The 14,054-nt window shown below is 39.9% G+C and overlaps 1 pseudogene; it reads left to right on the forward strand.

The window, feature by feature from the left end:
• Positions 1 to 1,489: 1,489 nt before the first annotated feature.
• On the forward strand, positions 1,490 to 5,068 carry LOC114567150 (collagenase 3-like; annotated as a pseudogene).
• Positions 5,069 to 14,054: the final 8,986 nt, after the last annotated feature.

Raw genomic sequence — 14,054 nt, forward strand, 5'->3', positions numbered from 1 at the left:
TATGTTAAAAATAAACTGACTTGGGGAGTTACAGTAGGAAATATGATTAGGCCAAAATTAATTCATGAATAATTATTACGGCACAGCATAATAGTACTCCACGTGTCAGAACTTTTAATGTAAAATGTTCTTTAGGGTAACAGGGCTTTTTTTCAGCATGACATGACACAACATGTTGCTGTTTGTTCACAAAGCACGTCACTGTCTTACCAGAAGCAACAGCATGCGGGCTGGGGAAGACACTTTGTGAGTCAGAGGTATAGCCTATTGATGAGAGAACACCTGAATTGTCTGAGGTTTCTTCCTAATAGGGAGTTTTTCCTCACCACTGTCGCACTGCTTGCTCTTGGGGGAATTATTACAATTGTTGGGGCTTTGTAAATTATAGAATGTGGTCTAGACCTACTCTATCTGTAAAGTGTCTCGAAATAACGCTTGTTATGATTTGATACTATAAATAAAACTGAATTGAATTGAACAAAATATCTAAATGAATTGTCAAACATATATACAAAATGGCAAGCATTTATGTCAAACCTCTTAGAGGAGATACTTTAAAAAAACTGCATGGCTCAGAATGCATACAGGTCTTTGGGATGAATTAAAACACAGATCAAGATGTTGACACACTAATCATCATTCATTTGACACTTTATTCCAATATTTAAGTATCTAAAATGTAATGTAAATAAAGTGTTCATTCTCAGTTGTTATCACTGCCAAGAGGGTTATATCTTTGGTTCTGATTATGTCTTTGTTATTTTAATAACAAGGCTACTTTACATTTGATGGAAGGTTGGGAGATGACACCAGGAATATATGATTTGTTTTTTTTGCACATCTTGATGATCAATTTGCAGATTCCGACATATTTTTCAAGATTGACAAAACAATGTCATCATCAGCTCCTTTTAGTAGCTGTCCTGGAGCTTATAAACATATTACACAAGCTTCCTCAACAAATGGAAACATTTTAAGATAAGGCATCTTTCTGACCAAATGTTAAATTAACTATTTCAGGCAAATCTGGATCCAAATACAACTTAAAAATGTTTTATTGGATTTTTCATTGGATTTTTTTGTGTAACTAATTTTCCAGATACCCCTCATCTTTTGAAGCCATGAGCAATACGACTGTTGGAAAACTGAGAACTCGTGCAAAATAAGTGTCTCAGAAGAAGATATACAAGTAGTAGTACAACCCCTAACCCTATGGCACATTCATGAGATTGTTGTAATGTAATCTTTCTTTGATGAAAGTTTCACCAGGCATAGTCTGTTACACGTACCAACATGTGTTATGTCATCATAATTAGTGTCTTGTTTTGGGAAACTTGTTTGTTGGGTGAGCAATCAAAGCACAACTTCCTCTCGTATCCATAAAAGGAATATTGAGTCACTGATTCAAGGACGTAGTTGTTTAACACGCCCTCTCCTCAGCCTATATAACAGCTGCCTGCAGTTCAGAAACACAGGTTGTATTCACCGAAACATGAAGACTTTCAATCTGTGCATTCTAGTGAGCCTGGCTGTCGCAGTTTACTGCGTGCCAATATCACATGTTACTGGGCAAGATGAGGATTTTGCAGAGGTATGCTTGCTTTGCGGTGTTCTTCAAGCATGTGGAAACTTGAATTTATCCAGATATCTTAATGTTAAGCTGTACAGGAAAAAAATGTGGGTAGCTGCTGTAAATAGTTCTGCATATTAACAAACAGATCTCTTCTTACTATATAGAGTATATTATGTAGATCCTGCATCTGATGCATGTTTAAGTATCAAACTCCTGTTCTTTTTTACAGAGCTACCTGAAGAAATTCTTCAACCTAACAGAGGAGAAAGGTCCCACTAGCAGACGGGGGGTCAGCGCGGTGAGCAGTAAGCTGAGTGAGATGCAGAGATTCTTTGGCCTCCATATCACCGGGACTCTGGATGCTGACACCATGACGATGATGAAGAAGCCCCGCTGTGGCGTCCCAGACACCAACATTGCCAGTTTCTCCACGTTTGGAAAAAACCTCAAGTGGGAGAAAAACAGCCTTACCTACAGGTGACTGATCTGAAGAGAAAACGTGTGAGAAAAACTTAAAGGTGCCCTGCCATATAAAACCGTTTTTACTTGCACTTTTTGAAATCTGTTAGGTCCATATGTGTTGGTGAATGTGAAAATGAACTGCTACCTCCTCTGTCAGCTCTAGCCACTGAAAAGAAATAAGCGGAGAAATCAGACCAATTACAAAAGTCTGACGTGGTGTTGCCTGAGCTCATTACTATTCATGAGCTCGCCCAGTTGCGCTGGGTAAAGGATGCTGATAGCCAGGCTCTCATTGGCTAGTTGTTAGCCAATCAGAGTCAAGCAGCTTAGCTTGTTGAATATTAATGAGAACTGGCACAAATTGAGCTGAGTCTTCCTGTAGGCTTTCTATACCACGCTAGAATGGCTTGAAACAAGGTAACCAAGGCATTTTTTCCACAAAAAATGTTACAGAGTCCATGGTAGAACTTCAGACATTACCACAAAGTCATGAAATACGTGTGGCATGGCACCTTTAATGTAGGCAGTACATGTTGTTAATTATTTAAATATAACTAACCCTTTTCTGTCCTACAGGATAGTGAACTACACACCTGACATGTCTGCGCCAGAGGTAGATGACTCCGTAGAGAAAGCGCTGCAGGTTTGGGCCAAAGTCACTCCTCTGAGATTCACAAGAATCCACAGTGGCACCGCTGACATCATGATCTCCTTTGGCCGCCGAGGTGAGTGCTCAATAACCTTTCCTGTGTCTTTCCCAGTTATATACTCTCTCTGTGCTCAGGTTATTGGTTATGTCCTATAAAGTGTCTTTACTGTAACTACATGTGTTTGCTGTGTCTTGTATCACAAGATGCATTTTAAAAACCCTGTTCTGATTTGCGTTTTTATACTAATTCATGGCTTGCAGCTCTTTTTGGTTTAAAAACCTGACATGAGTATGATTTCTTGTCAACAGAACATGGTGATTCGTACCCCTTTGATGGCCCTGATGGCACTCTTGCCCATGCGTTCGCCCCGGCCCCTGGCATTGGAGGAGATGCTCATTTTGATGAGGATGAGTCCTTCACTTTCAGCTCAAATACCGGTCAGTTTGTTCTCTTTTACTCACTAACTGCTACTGTCAGTGTATGTTTTGAGAGCTGTAACTAACCTGTACTTCTGTGTTTACTGCTGTAGGCTACGTCCTCTTCCTGGTGGCTGCCCATGAGTTTGGCCACTCCCTGGGCTTGTCTCACTCTGATGATCCTGGTGCTCTCATGTACCCTGTGTACTCATACAATAACCCAGACACCTTTGTTCTGCCACGGGATGATGTCAACGGCATCCAGTCTCTCTATGGTTAGTACTAACTGGCTGGATCATCCATGCCTGTTTGCAACGCATTCTCATTAACCGATTTGTATCATATCCTACGAAAATGTATGCACACCAATTTGTTTGATATCCTACGAAATTACGACTGCTGGCTGGTCACGTGACGATTAAGTTTAGCGGCCAGTTAAGTTTATCTGCATAAAGGTTACTGTAAGCCGGGTACAGGGAACAGTGAGGAGACGGTCCTTTCAGGGGCTTTTAAGATTACCGTCAGTTAAATTCTGGTACCAGAACAATTAGTTCAGATTAGAAAAAAAGACTGTGGTTTTGATTTAAACACCTGTCCCCTTAAGTAGTACTCCAGGGACATAAACACACGTTTCCTGGGTGAAAGTCTCACCACAGCGGTCTTATACAGCAGCACTCAACATGGTGCATACAGTAATAAATACATGGAATACATACAAATTACAGTGCATTACTTTTCGTAGCTGTATGCACGAATGGTTCAAAAGAACAGCCTGTTTTCCACATAGCACTTGATAACACTTGGTTTTATGTTATTGTGGTAATGAGATTCTGATTTTATTTAACCTCCAGGTCCAAACCCTGATACGGATGGAGATATAGATAAACCTGAGCCCCCCACCACCCCTGATGCCTGTGATTCAACCCTGGTCCTGGATGCTGTTGCCACCCTGCGAGGAGAGATGCTCTTCTTCAAGGACAAGTAATTCAGACATACAGTAGAAAAACAAATCTGAATGCTGAAGTCCATTAAGAGTGTTTTCTCTGCACACAATATGAATTATAAACTACTTGATGTTCTTGTGTGTTCTCAGCTTCTTCTGGCGGAGCTACCCTCAGAGCAATACACCTCAGCAAACTCTCATCACAAACTTCTGGCCCAAAGCCCCCCACCCACATTGACGCTGCTTATGAAAGCCAACAGTCAGACAGAGTCCTTCTCTTTAAAGGTATGTGTTCTCCTTATCTAATCTAACAACATTGTCAAGACTGTATCTTATGTACATGCATATATTAAAAAGTATTTTCTTTTGCTCTTGATACAGATCAGCAAGTATGGGCTTTTAATGGCTATGATCTTGTGAAAGGCTATCCTAAACCAATTTCCAGTTTTGGTCTGCCCAAAAGAGTGAAGAAAATCGATGCGGCCCTCTATGACGTGGAATCTGCCAAGACTCTGTTCTTTGTAGGCAGCTCTTACTACAGGTGCGTTCAAATGATCAAATGATGTGAAATGAATTCAGGTGACGTGACGTAGGTGTGATGATGTTTTACAAGATGGTTTACAAATTCTGAATCAGTCTAAATATTGTCTGTGTTTCCTCAGTTATGATGAGGCCAAGAAGACCATGGACCAGGGATTCCCCAAGCAACTGGATCAGACATTCTCTGGCCTGACCGGCAAGGTGACTGCAGCTCTCCAGGTCAAAGGTGAGTCACATTCAAAGCTGACCTGAGAATTCCAAGTCAAAATAACCGAAATAAGATTTTTTTTGCACATGAACTAACATTGAGTCTCTGTTCTACAGGTTTTACTTACATCTACAGCGGATCGTACATGTTTGAGTACAGCCTGAGCACCGGGAGGTTGTTCCGGGTGCTGAGGAACAGCTACTTCCTGCGCTGCTCTAACTAGAGCAGTTTACTGGCCAAGCTGTTTATGTAGCCACTCTGAATGAGAATGAAGGAAACAGAGTTAAAGTGTCCATGCCTATGCATAATAATATATCTTATAATATAGAATTGTATTTTTAAACACGTATGGGTTCATACTGGATATATGCCCTTCCTGAGAACAGCACCTTATATGGTTTTTAAAATGGTATTTTTGTGATGTCAGCGATTGCATTTTTCATTTAATTTAACTTTATTTTATCCAAGTTTATTTATGCCATAGTCCTAATTTATTTCCTGCTGTTGTTTTGGTTTTATTTTTGTGTTTAATGTAGTTTAAGGTTGGAACTTTGGAGCATGTTACGTAAATGTATTTTCTAATATTAACATTATTACAAATGCACATGTCTACACAGATTTGTACATCACTGTGATGAAACATATGATTGAATGTTTGTACACAAATATAAAAAAACAACCAAATAGGACAAAGTAAAAAGAAATTGCAACCATGAATTGGCAAATAAAGGTTTTTTAATACATTTTTAAGTATGTTTTGTTCTTATTTTGCATGCAGATCAATCCTGTTTGCCATGATATTTTTTGCAATTTCTCAACCACACCGACATTTAATTTATCAGTAGAAATCTGAAAAAAATGCAGTAATATACATTTTCTGTGTAGTATTTCATCTGCAACCTTATGTGGTCCATTTTTAGATTGGCCTTTTTAATCTTTTTCTCTAATTACACGTTGTACAGTTGCTTCAAAGGCAGCTATAGGAAAGTCATGGGCCAATGCTGAACATCTTACAAAGCCAAGTTGGGCTGTGGAAGAGGATGGCCCCTCTTCCTCATAATCCCCAGAATTGCTGTAGAAATACATCTTTATATTCCTCATACACTTTTATTTATATTTATATTTCCAGTGGGGTAAAGTAGGAGGTTCGAGCAGGGGCAGAGCCAGACATTGTAAACATTCGGGGCTCAGCCCAAACCTGGGGGATGTCCAGTGGGAATGCACTATTTTCCAAGCCGTTTGAGATGATATAATGCTGAAAAATCTGTACATCATTTGGGAAAAAACGTGATGGTTGCCAAGAAAAAGAATCAACCTGTAGAGCCTACATCCTGTTTTGTATCAAATTTTTCTCCAACTGTCTTCAGCATTCTGAAACCAGAACACAACAAATGTTGAGGATGACTCCTTTTTATTACTGCCACCTAAAGAGAGGCAACAATTGATGTTACTATTTAATAATGTACAGTAAGGCATGGATACCCGACCCGAGACCGACGGTACCCGACGGTACCCGACGGGCCGGGCCGGGTTCGGACAGATATTTAGAAATTATGGTCGGGGTCAGGTCGGGCTCGGTCACATCAGCGCGATAAGGAATTTGTTGTAAAATGGTGCTGCGGCTCCTTTTTAAGAGAGCTGTGTGTGTGTGTGTGTGTTTGTGTGTGTGTGTGTGGTAAGTGGGCAGAAAGGAGATAGAAAAAGAGGAAGCAGACGTGTTGTAGATGCAACCGGAGCAGAGTTAGTGGTTATTCATGTTATAACGTCAGCCCTGGAGGTAATGAGTCTCCGCTGGTTTTCTGATCACGGTCGGAAACGAAGCGATCAGGAAAGGTTAACATATTGAACATTTTAACAGCTTATTAACGTGAGCTTGTTGCCCCGTATGCGCTGATGCGCTCATCTGTTGACATTTCCAAATGCCTTCCTACAGTTGCTTAATAAAAAAGGGCTTTCCACACAAATAAACATAGCTTACATGTGTCATTAGTATGAGAGGAAAAAAGATGAGATTTTAACTGTGTCAGGCTCGGGTCAGACTCGGACATAAATTTCTTAATGCCTGTCGGGCTCGGGCCGGGTTCGGACACGGCTCTGTTGGACGCGGGCCGGCCTCGGACAGAAAAATTCGGCCCGATCCGAACTCTAATGTACAGTAGACAGGGTAGGAATTTGAAGTAAACTGAGGACAGAGACTGAGGAGAAATGACACAAAGTTGATGTTATTTTAAAACCTTAAAAGATACAGGGCTTGCAGTGCTGGAGCTCTGTCCCTCGGTTTAAGCTTTTTTATTGTCCTGTGGCCATATTGTATCTGCATTCCGTTAATGAGGACTTTGTATATGCTTGTGCAAGCACTTAAAGCAGGGTAAACTTGTCACCTGTTCTGAAACTGGAATTTGGATGGTCCCTGTTTTGTGTCGCATTGACAGAACTATCTCCACAGCGCTGTGGACTAAGTTCTTACGGAGCCCCGCTGGTCTCACTTTGTCAAAGAAATTTAATTATAACTATCTCGTGGCCTCAAGATAATATCTCGTTGCCTCGAGATAGTATCTCATGGCCTCAAGATAGTATCTTGTGGCCTCAAGATAGTAACTCGTGGCCTCAAGATAGTAAAGTGTCTGACACATGGACCCTTTGTTATTAAACTGTACCCTGTAGTGTAGTGCAATACTTCACATTCTGTGCAATATTCTCTGTTTTAATATTCAGTGTGCAATATAGTTTGCTGCAGTTCTGTTTCTATTTATTTACTAGTACTGTTCATCACAATTCTGTTAATACAGTAATGTAAATCTTGTAGGCCGCATATCCATAGTCCTTTATAATTCTTCATATATTATAGCCTATATTTATACTTTTTACATGTATATACTTGTTTATTTACCAACTTCTATTATTATTTATATTCCTTTAAATGTCTTGATGTGCAACTGTGACACAAGAATTGTCCCCCGGGTTATCAAGAGCATCAATAAAGATCAATAAAGTATTTCTGATTCTGATTTTAAGTTAGCCTATAGTGGAGTGTGCAGACTGGTTCATTCATTATTGAAGTGTTTAACATTTGGTAGTTTTGAATGTAAGAAAAGCATGTGTCCGGGGAGCCTATGAAAAAACGTCAGCAGAGGGCGTTCTGGGCTTAGGTCACGGTACCTCCGTCTGGCTGTATTTGTGTATTTCCCGGTATTTCCCAGTTGACGGCCCAGTTTAATAACAAAGGGTCCATGTGTCAGACGCTTTCCTATCTTGAGGCCACGAGTTACTATCTTGAGGCCACGAGATAGTATCTTGAGATAGTATCTTGAGGCCTCAAGATAGTATCTTGAGGCCTCAAGATAGTAACTCGTGGCCTTAAGATAGTAACTCGTGGCCTCAAGATAGTATCTCGTGGCCTCAAGATACTATCCACTATGGCCACGAGATAGTATCTTGAGGCCACGAGATAGTTAAAATTAATTTTTTTTTGACAAAGTGGGACCAGGGGGGCTTCGTAAGGTCTGGCTATATCACATGTACATTCTGGGATAGGAGAAAAAAATGCTTTAGGTTGTTTACATTTCTTTATAGGGGTGATAGAATGATTATATAGGGTATTTTACACTGTTCCTTAAGGTCTCCTAATGGGATATGTAACATTGGTTGGAATGAAAATTGCCCGAATGCTATTTTATTAGGCCCTTAACTACCCTGTGAATATGGCTCTATTTGGAACAAGAGCTTTTCTTCCAAATATGGTATGCTCATGAATATTCAGAATGAGCTACGTGCTGATTGGTTTGAGCAAACTGCATAGAAACACATGGGAGACTCGACAGCAGGTCTCACTGCAAAGTTATACATTGTTTGTCGGGCTATGACGTAAAATTCACTTCTGAGACTTTTTTAAGCGAGAAATCAACTATATAAAGCTCAAATATGGGACGTTTTACGAAAATGTATGGCTTATTGCAAATTTGGTAAGACTGTGTGTCGGAGTTCAGCTGCCGGTGCTGCCTGTGTTGCTGCCTCACTGCCCGGCCTGCCTTCCTCCACAGACCCTTTATGCAGATGACTTGACTATTTTTGTGTCTGATCATAACTCTACCAGACTTAATACTGTATTTAATAATGAACTAAAATTAATTGAAAAGTGGAACAGAGAAAATAAGTTAATTATTAATATCGCGAAGAGTAAATGTATGATGTTGGGATCTAATCATATTTTAAAAGATTCCCCTGCTCTGAACTTGTCAGTTGGTGGTTTGATCATTGAACAAGTGGCTGAGGCTAAATTGCTCGGCGTGATTGTGGACAGCAGGTTGACAACGCTCAGATAAAATTAATATTGAATAAAATGGGCAGGAGTATGGCTGTAGTTCGCCATTGCAGGAAATGCATACCGATTCGCATACGGAAAATTCTGGTGGAATCAATAGTTTTGTGTCATCTGGACTATTGTTCCATCATCTGGGCTGCAACTACAGAGAATAATTTAAACAGATTACAGATGTCACAAAATAAAGCTTCTCGGCTTGTCCTTAACTGTTCTTTTAGAACAAGTATTAGGGACATGCACAATCAGTTAACATGGCTTCATGTAAGAAGCAGAATTAATTATTCTCTTATTAAATTCTTAAAAAATTTAATTATTACAAAAGTACCAGAAATTATTTATGAAAGATTGACTTTTTTCAGTGACATTCATACTCATTCCACGCACCAATCAAGTGAAGGGCGTTTCTTGTTACCCGTCTGCCGAACAAATCAACTTCAAAGAACATCATGTTATAGAGCAATGGTGGCATGGAACTTGCTCCCGATGTTTTTGGTTTCAGAGGCACAATGTCAGTTTTTCCAAAAGACTGAGACTGTATTTATTTACTTTGGAGTAACTGTAATTATGTTTTAATAATGACCTCGTAATGAGCTACGGCAATGGAAATGTGAATTTTATTTTATATTATACCTAGAGAGTGCTAATATTTTGTACATGTAAGAGCTTATATATTGTTATTTGGTTATGTTGTTATGTTTAGTGTATATGTGTTATGTTGTGTTTTAGTTATATGATTTAGAAGATGTTATGTGCACTTCTGTATTTGTTTTCATTTTTGTACAGCTTTGATGTTAATATTTTGGTAAAAATTAAGACCCCAGGAAGAATAGCTGCTGCTTAATGGAGTAGCTAATGGGGATCTAAATAATAAACAAATAAACAAACCCCGGCCTGCAGATCCCCTCTTCCTGCTAGCTAAATGGCCCGTGTGTGAGAGTGATAGCGCGGTCAGTGTTAAAGAAATATCTAAAAGACGTGTTCTTCGATTTCTGGAGGAGGAAGGAGAGGCTGGGGTCGAATTGAAAGATAAGCAAAAGGTTTAATAAAACAACATGAAAACGACAGTCAAAACACAAATGTTGCAGCTGACAGCGGACTGATCTCAGGATCCCACATTTATTCCTGTCCCTCAGGATAAGGACACACCTCTGAATTTAGGTTTACTCCAGGTAACAGACTAAGGTTGATTATCATGTAGTGTTGATTATATTCAAGTTTACAGAGTTTGCATTTCCTTTGTTCTAACCCAGACTTGGCACCAGGAGGTTGGAGACTCAAAGAGACGTTCCTCTTCATATGTTAATAGTTGGTTTTAACCTAATCAATTTAACCAAAGACAGGAAGAGAGGGGGGGAAAAAGGGTCCGTCTTTACCTATTGTTTACAGAGACAAAAGGTGGTGATTGTGATAACCAGATCAGTCTGGACCTATTCTTTACATTCATATACATTCATTCCTATTTTCATAACCCGGTTACAGCATACAATTTATTACTTAAAACATAAATAGTTATTAAAATCAACATTGTTACAACTTTGTTTACTCAACATCAGCGAGCTTGTTACACCAGCAATCTCTTACCACAGTTCCAGTTACTCTTGGCTGGCTGTCAGCTGCCGGCATAACTAGAGTAGCTATATTTACAGTTTGAATTTTGTCACGCCACTTATACAACATATCTCTAAAGGTCTTAAAGCTAACAACGGTGTGTGATTTCAAGTTAATGAATTTTTGTGAAGATTAGGGGTTTCGTTATCTAGCGATATGACTGTCCCTTCATGCTATCTATGTGTAGCTACAAATCACGGATAGTTAGCTTCATTTTCGGCAGAAATAAAGTATATTTACAGTTTGAATTTCATCACGCCACTTATACAACATCTCCCTAAATGTCTTATAAAGCTAAAAACGGTGTCCGATTTCAAGTTAATGACTTTTTGTGAACAGTGGGGGTTTCGTTAGCTATGACTGTCCCTTCAATCCTAGCTATGTGTAGCTAGCTACAAATCACGGATAGTTAGCTTCATTTTCAGCATAATTAGTTTATATTTACAGTTTGAATTTCGTCACGCCACTTATACAACATCTCCCTAAATGTCTTATAAAGCTAACAACGGTGTCCGATTTCAAGTTAATGACTTTTTGTGAACAGTGGGGGTTTCATTAGCTATGACTGTCCCTTCAATCCTAGCTATGTGTAGCTAGCTACAAATCACGGATAGTTAGCTTCATTTTCAGCGTAATTTGTTTATATTTACAGGTTGAATTTCGTCACGCCACTTATACAACATCTCCCTAAATGTCTTATAAAGCTAACAATGGTGTCCGATTTCAAGTTAAGGATTTCTTGTGAACAGTGGGGTTTTCGTTAGCTATGACTGTCCCTTCAATCCTAGCTATGTGTAGCTAGCTACAAATCACGGATAGTTAGCTTCATTTTCCGCAAAATTTGTGTATATTTACAGTTTGAATTTTGTCACGCCACTTATACAACATCTCCCTAAAGGTCTTATAAAGCTAACAACGGTGTCCGATTTCAAGGTAATGAATATTTGTGTATTTCAGAGGAATTCTAAGAGGAGCTAGCTCACATTGATAGAGCTACATCCAGCGGCGTTTATTTCCCCAATCGTTTGTTTAAATAACTCAACACATTATAATTACACACATTAAAAGATTAACTGGAACATGTGGTAATGTGACCGATGGAATAATATGTATTGCGTATGTTGTATTGTGTTATTCAGTCATTACACACATGATCTGAGGAAAGTTTGTGTCTGTGCATTTTTCATTCAACTACTCCCCTTTTCAGGGCTATTACAGTTACAGATTGCTGGCGTAACAAGCTCGCTGACCGTGCTCTCACTCACACACACCGGGCATTTAGCTAGCAGGAAGAGGGGAGCTGCAGGCCCTGGAGCTCTGTCAGAGCACCAGCGTTTAGTAGTCCATTATCCAAAAACCGGTGACTTTGCACGGGTATGGAGTGCTATGGGCTGCCAGTCGTGACGGAGCTCCAAGTACCTCATAGCAGGCCAGGGTGTGTAAAGGAAGGCAGGTCGGGCGGCGAGGCAACAACACAGGCAGCGCCGCTAAATTCCGACACACTGTCGGACAAAATTTGCAATTAGCCATCCATTTTCGTAAAACGGCCCATATTTGAGCCTTACATAGTTGATTTCTTGCATAAAAAGGTTTCAGAAGTGAATTTTGTAATGGAATAGCAGAGATCTGCGCAACCTAGATTCAGAAGACTACCTGATCTCAGGTCAGTTGTGTAGCCTTTGTAAATGTTGGGGCGTGACCGTTCTCTTAATACACCCATGGGCTGACAAAGGTTCCGGTTTTTGGGAGGTTGACGTCAACTTCCAGCTTTGTTGGGATTTGCCCGTTTTCAGCGGCAGTTTCAAAATATGAGATTTTCAAAAGTAAAGGGGTGTCAGTGGGACTTTGAGCTTCTATGTATGTCCTATTTACCCACCAAACTGTCGTTATTCAACTACTTACTTAATTACTTTTCAGGTTTATTGTTTTTTTCTTAAATTATTTAAATGTATTGACAAAGGACATTTTGTGATGACCTGATTATATCTGTCTTATAATATGTCCGTGAGCAATGCATCATCAAGGCTGTGTTGTCGATGTTGATGAAAGCCTTTTACCCTTGCACAGTTAAATATGCAGTGCACCCATCCATATGATGCACATTGCACACATAATTTGGGTGATATGAATGTAAGATGATTGCAGAAGTGACACTAATCTGTGTTTTTGTTTATTATTTTTAAAGAAATGGCAGAGCAGATTCCGAAAACAAATCCAGTATGGCAGGGTTAACATTTTTATGATGTAAATTGAGGGAGCAAAAGCAGTATCGGCTCCAAATATTGGCTCAAGAAAATCGGAAGCTTGTATTGGTCATCGGCTAAGGCTGATGAAAAAAAAATCGGTATCGGCATCGGCACTAAAAAATCCATATCGGTCGATCCCTATTTTAAACCGCTATCGTCTTGGGTGGCGCTAAGCTCCAGACGCAGCAACGGTGGCTCTGCTAAATAGTCTCAGGAAGGAACTTGTTTTGATGAAACATTTGCACCCCGCAAAAGAAAACATCACATATAATATTAAATGAAGTTAACTGTTATTGACTCAACAATTATATGAGTTATTTGAGCTCATGGTGTAAGGTAGGAGTAACCAACAGCAAGTTATGATGAGTACTGAAAGTAAATGTTATTAAACCTGTTTTTAACATGGAAATGTTTTTTGACTTGTAGGTTGTCAGCTGCTTCTTTTGCCTTGGTTTAGTTTTTTAGTATTTTAATTAATTTACTGGGACTTTGTTAAAGTGTCACCAGGCGGCATTCTCCCTGTTTGGTCTGTTTGTATTTTAGATACTGTTTGTACATCTTTGATTTTGTGGTTTCCTTTTCAGTGGAGCTAGTAGCCAGCTTGTGGTGGAGGCTAGTCATGCTAGTGTGGGTCCCTGCACAGTTTCCTAGTCACTTATCGATTGTAGTGATAACACACCCTGAGTTAGATTGCCTATCATATAATCAATGATGTAATCAAAGTAGAGGGAGGAAGGCCAGTACAGCCCGATCCGGCGGGGGAGAGTTCTAGCCCGAGCAGGCTACTCTCCTTAACCTGTCTCTCTTAATTATGCTGTTATAGTTTTAGACTGCTGCTCTCTCTTTCCATCTGTCTGCATCCATGTCCCAGAAATGCTTGTTACTAACCTAGCTCCGGGAAGCTTATTCCCTGGAGTCCTTGTTTTGTTTTTTTCGCCTAGCATGTTTCCTTGGATTAGGGTGGCACCTAAATCATTGTTGCAGCTGTCGCCATGGTCCTGCTGCGCACCGTGCTATGCCCTGTTACACCCTGCTACGCTCTGCAGTGCCCTGCTACGTCCTGTAACGCCCTGCAGTGCCCTGCTAT

This window comes from Perca flavescens, chromosome 13 (assembly GCF_004354835.1).
Source record: "Perca flavescens isolate YP-PL-M2 chromosome 13, PFLA_1.0, whole genome shotgun sequence".
NCBI lineage: Eukaryota > Metazoa > Chordata > Actinopteri > Perciformes > Percidae > Perca > Perca flavescens.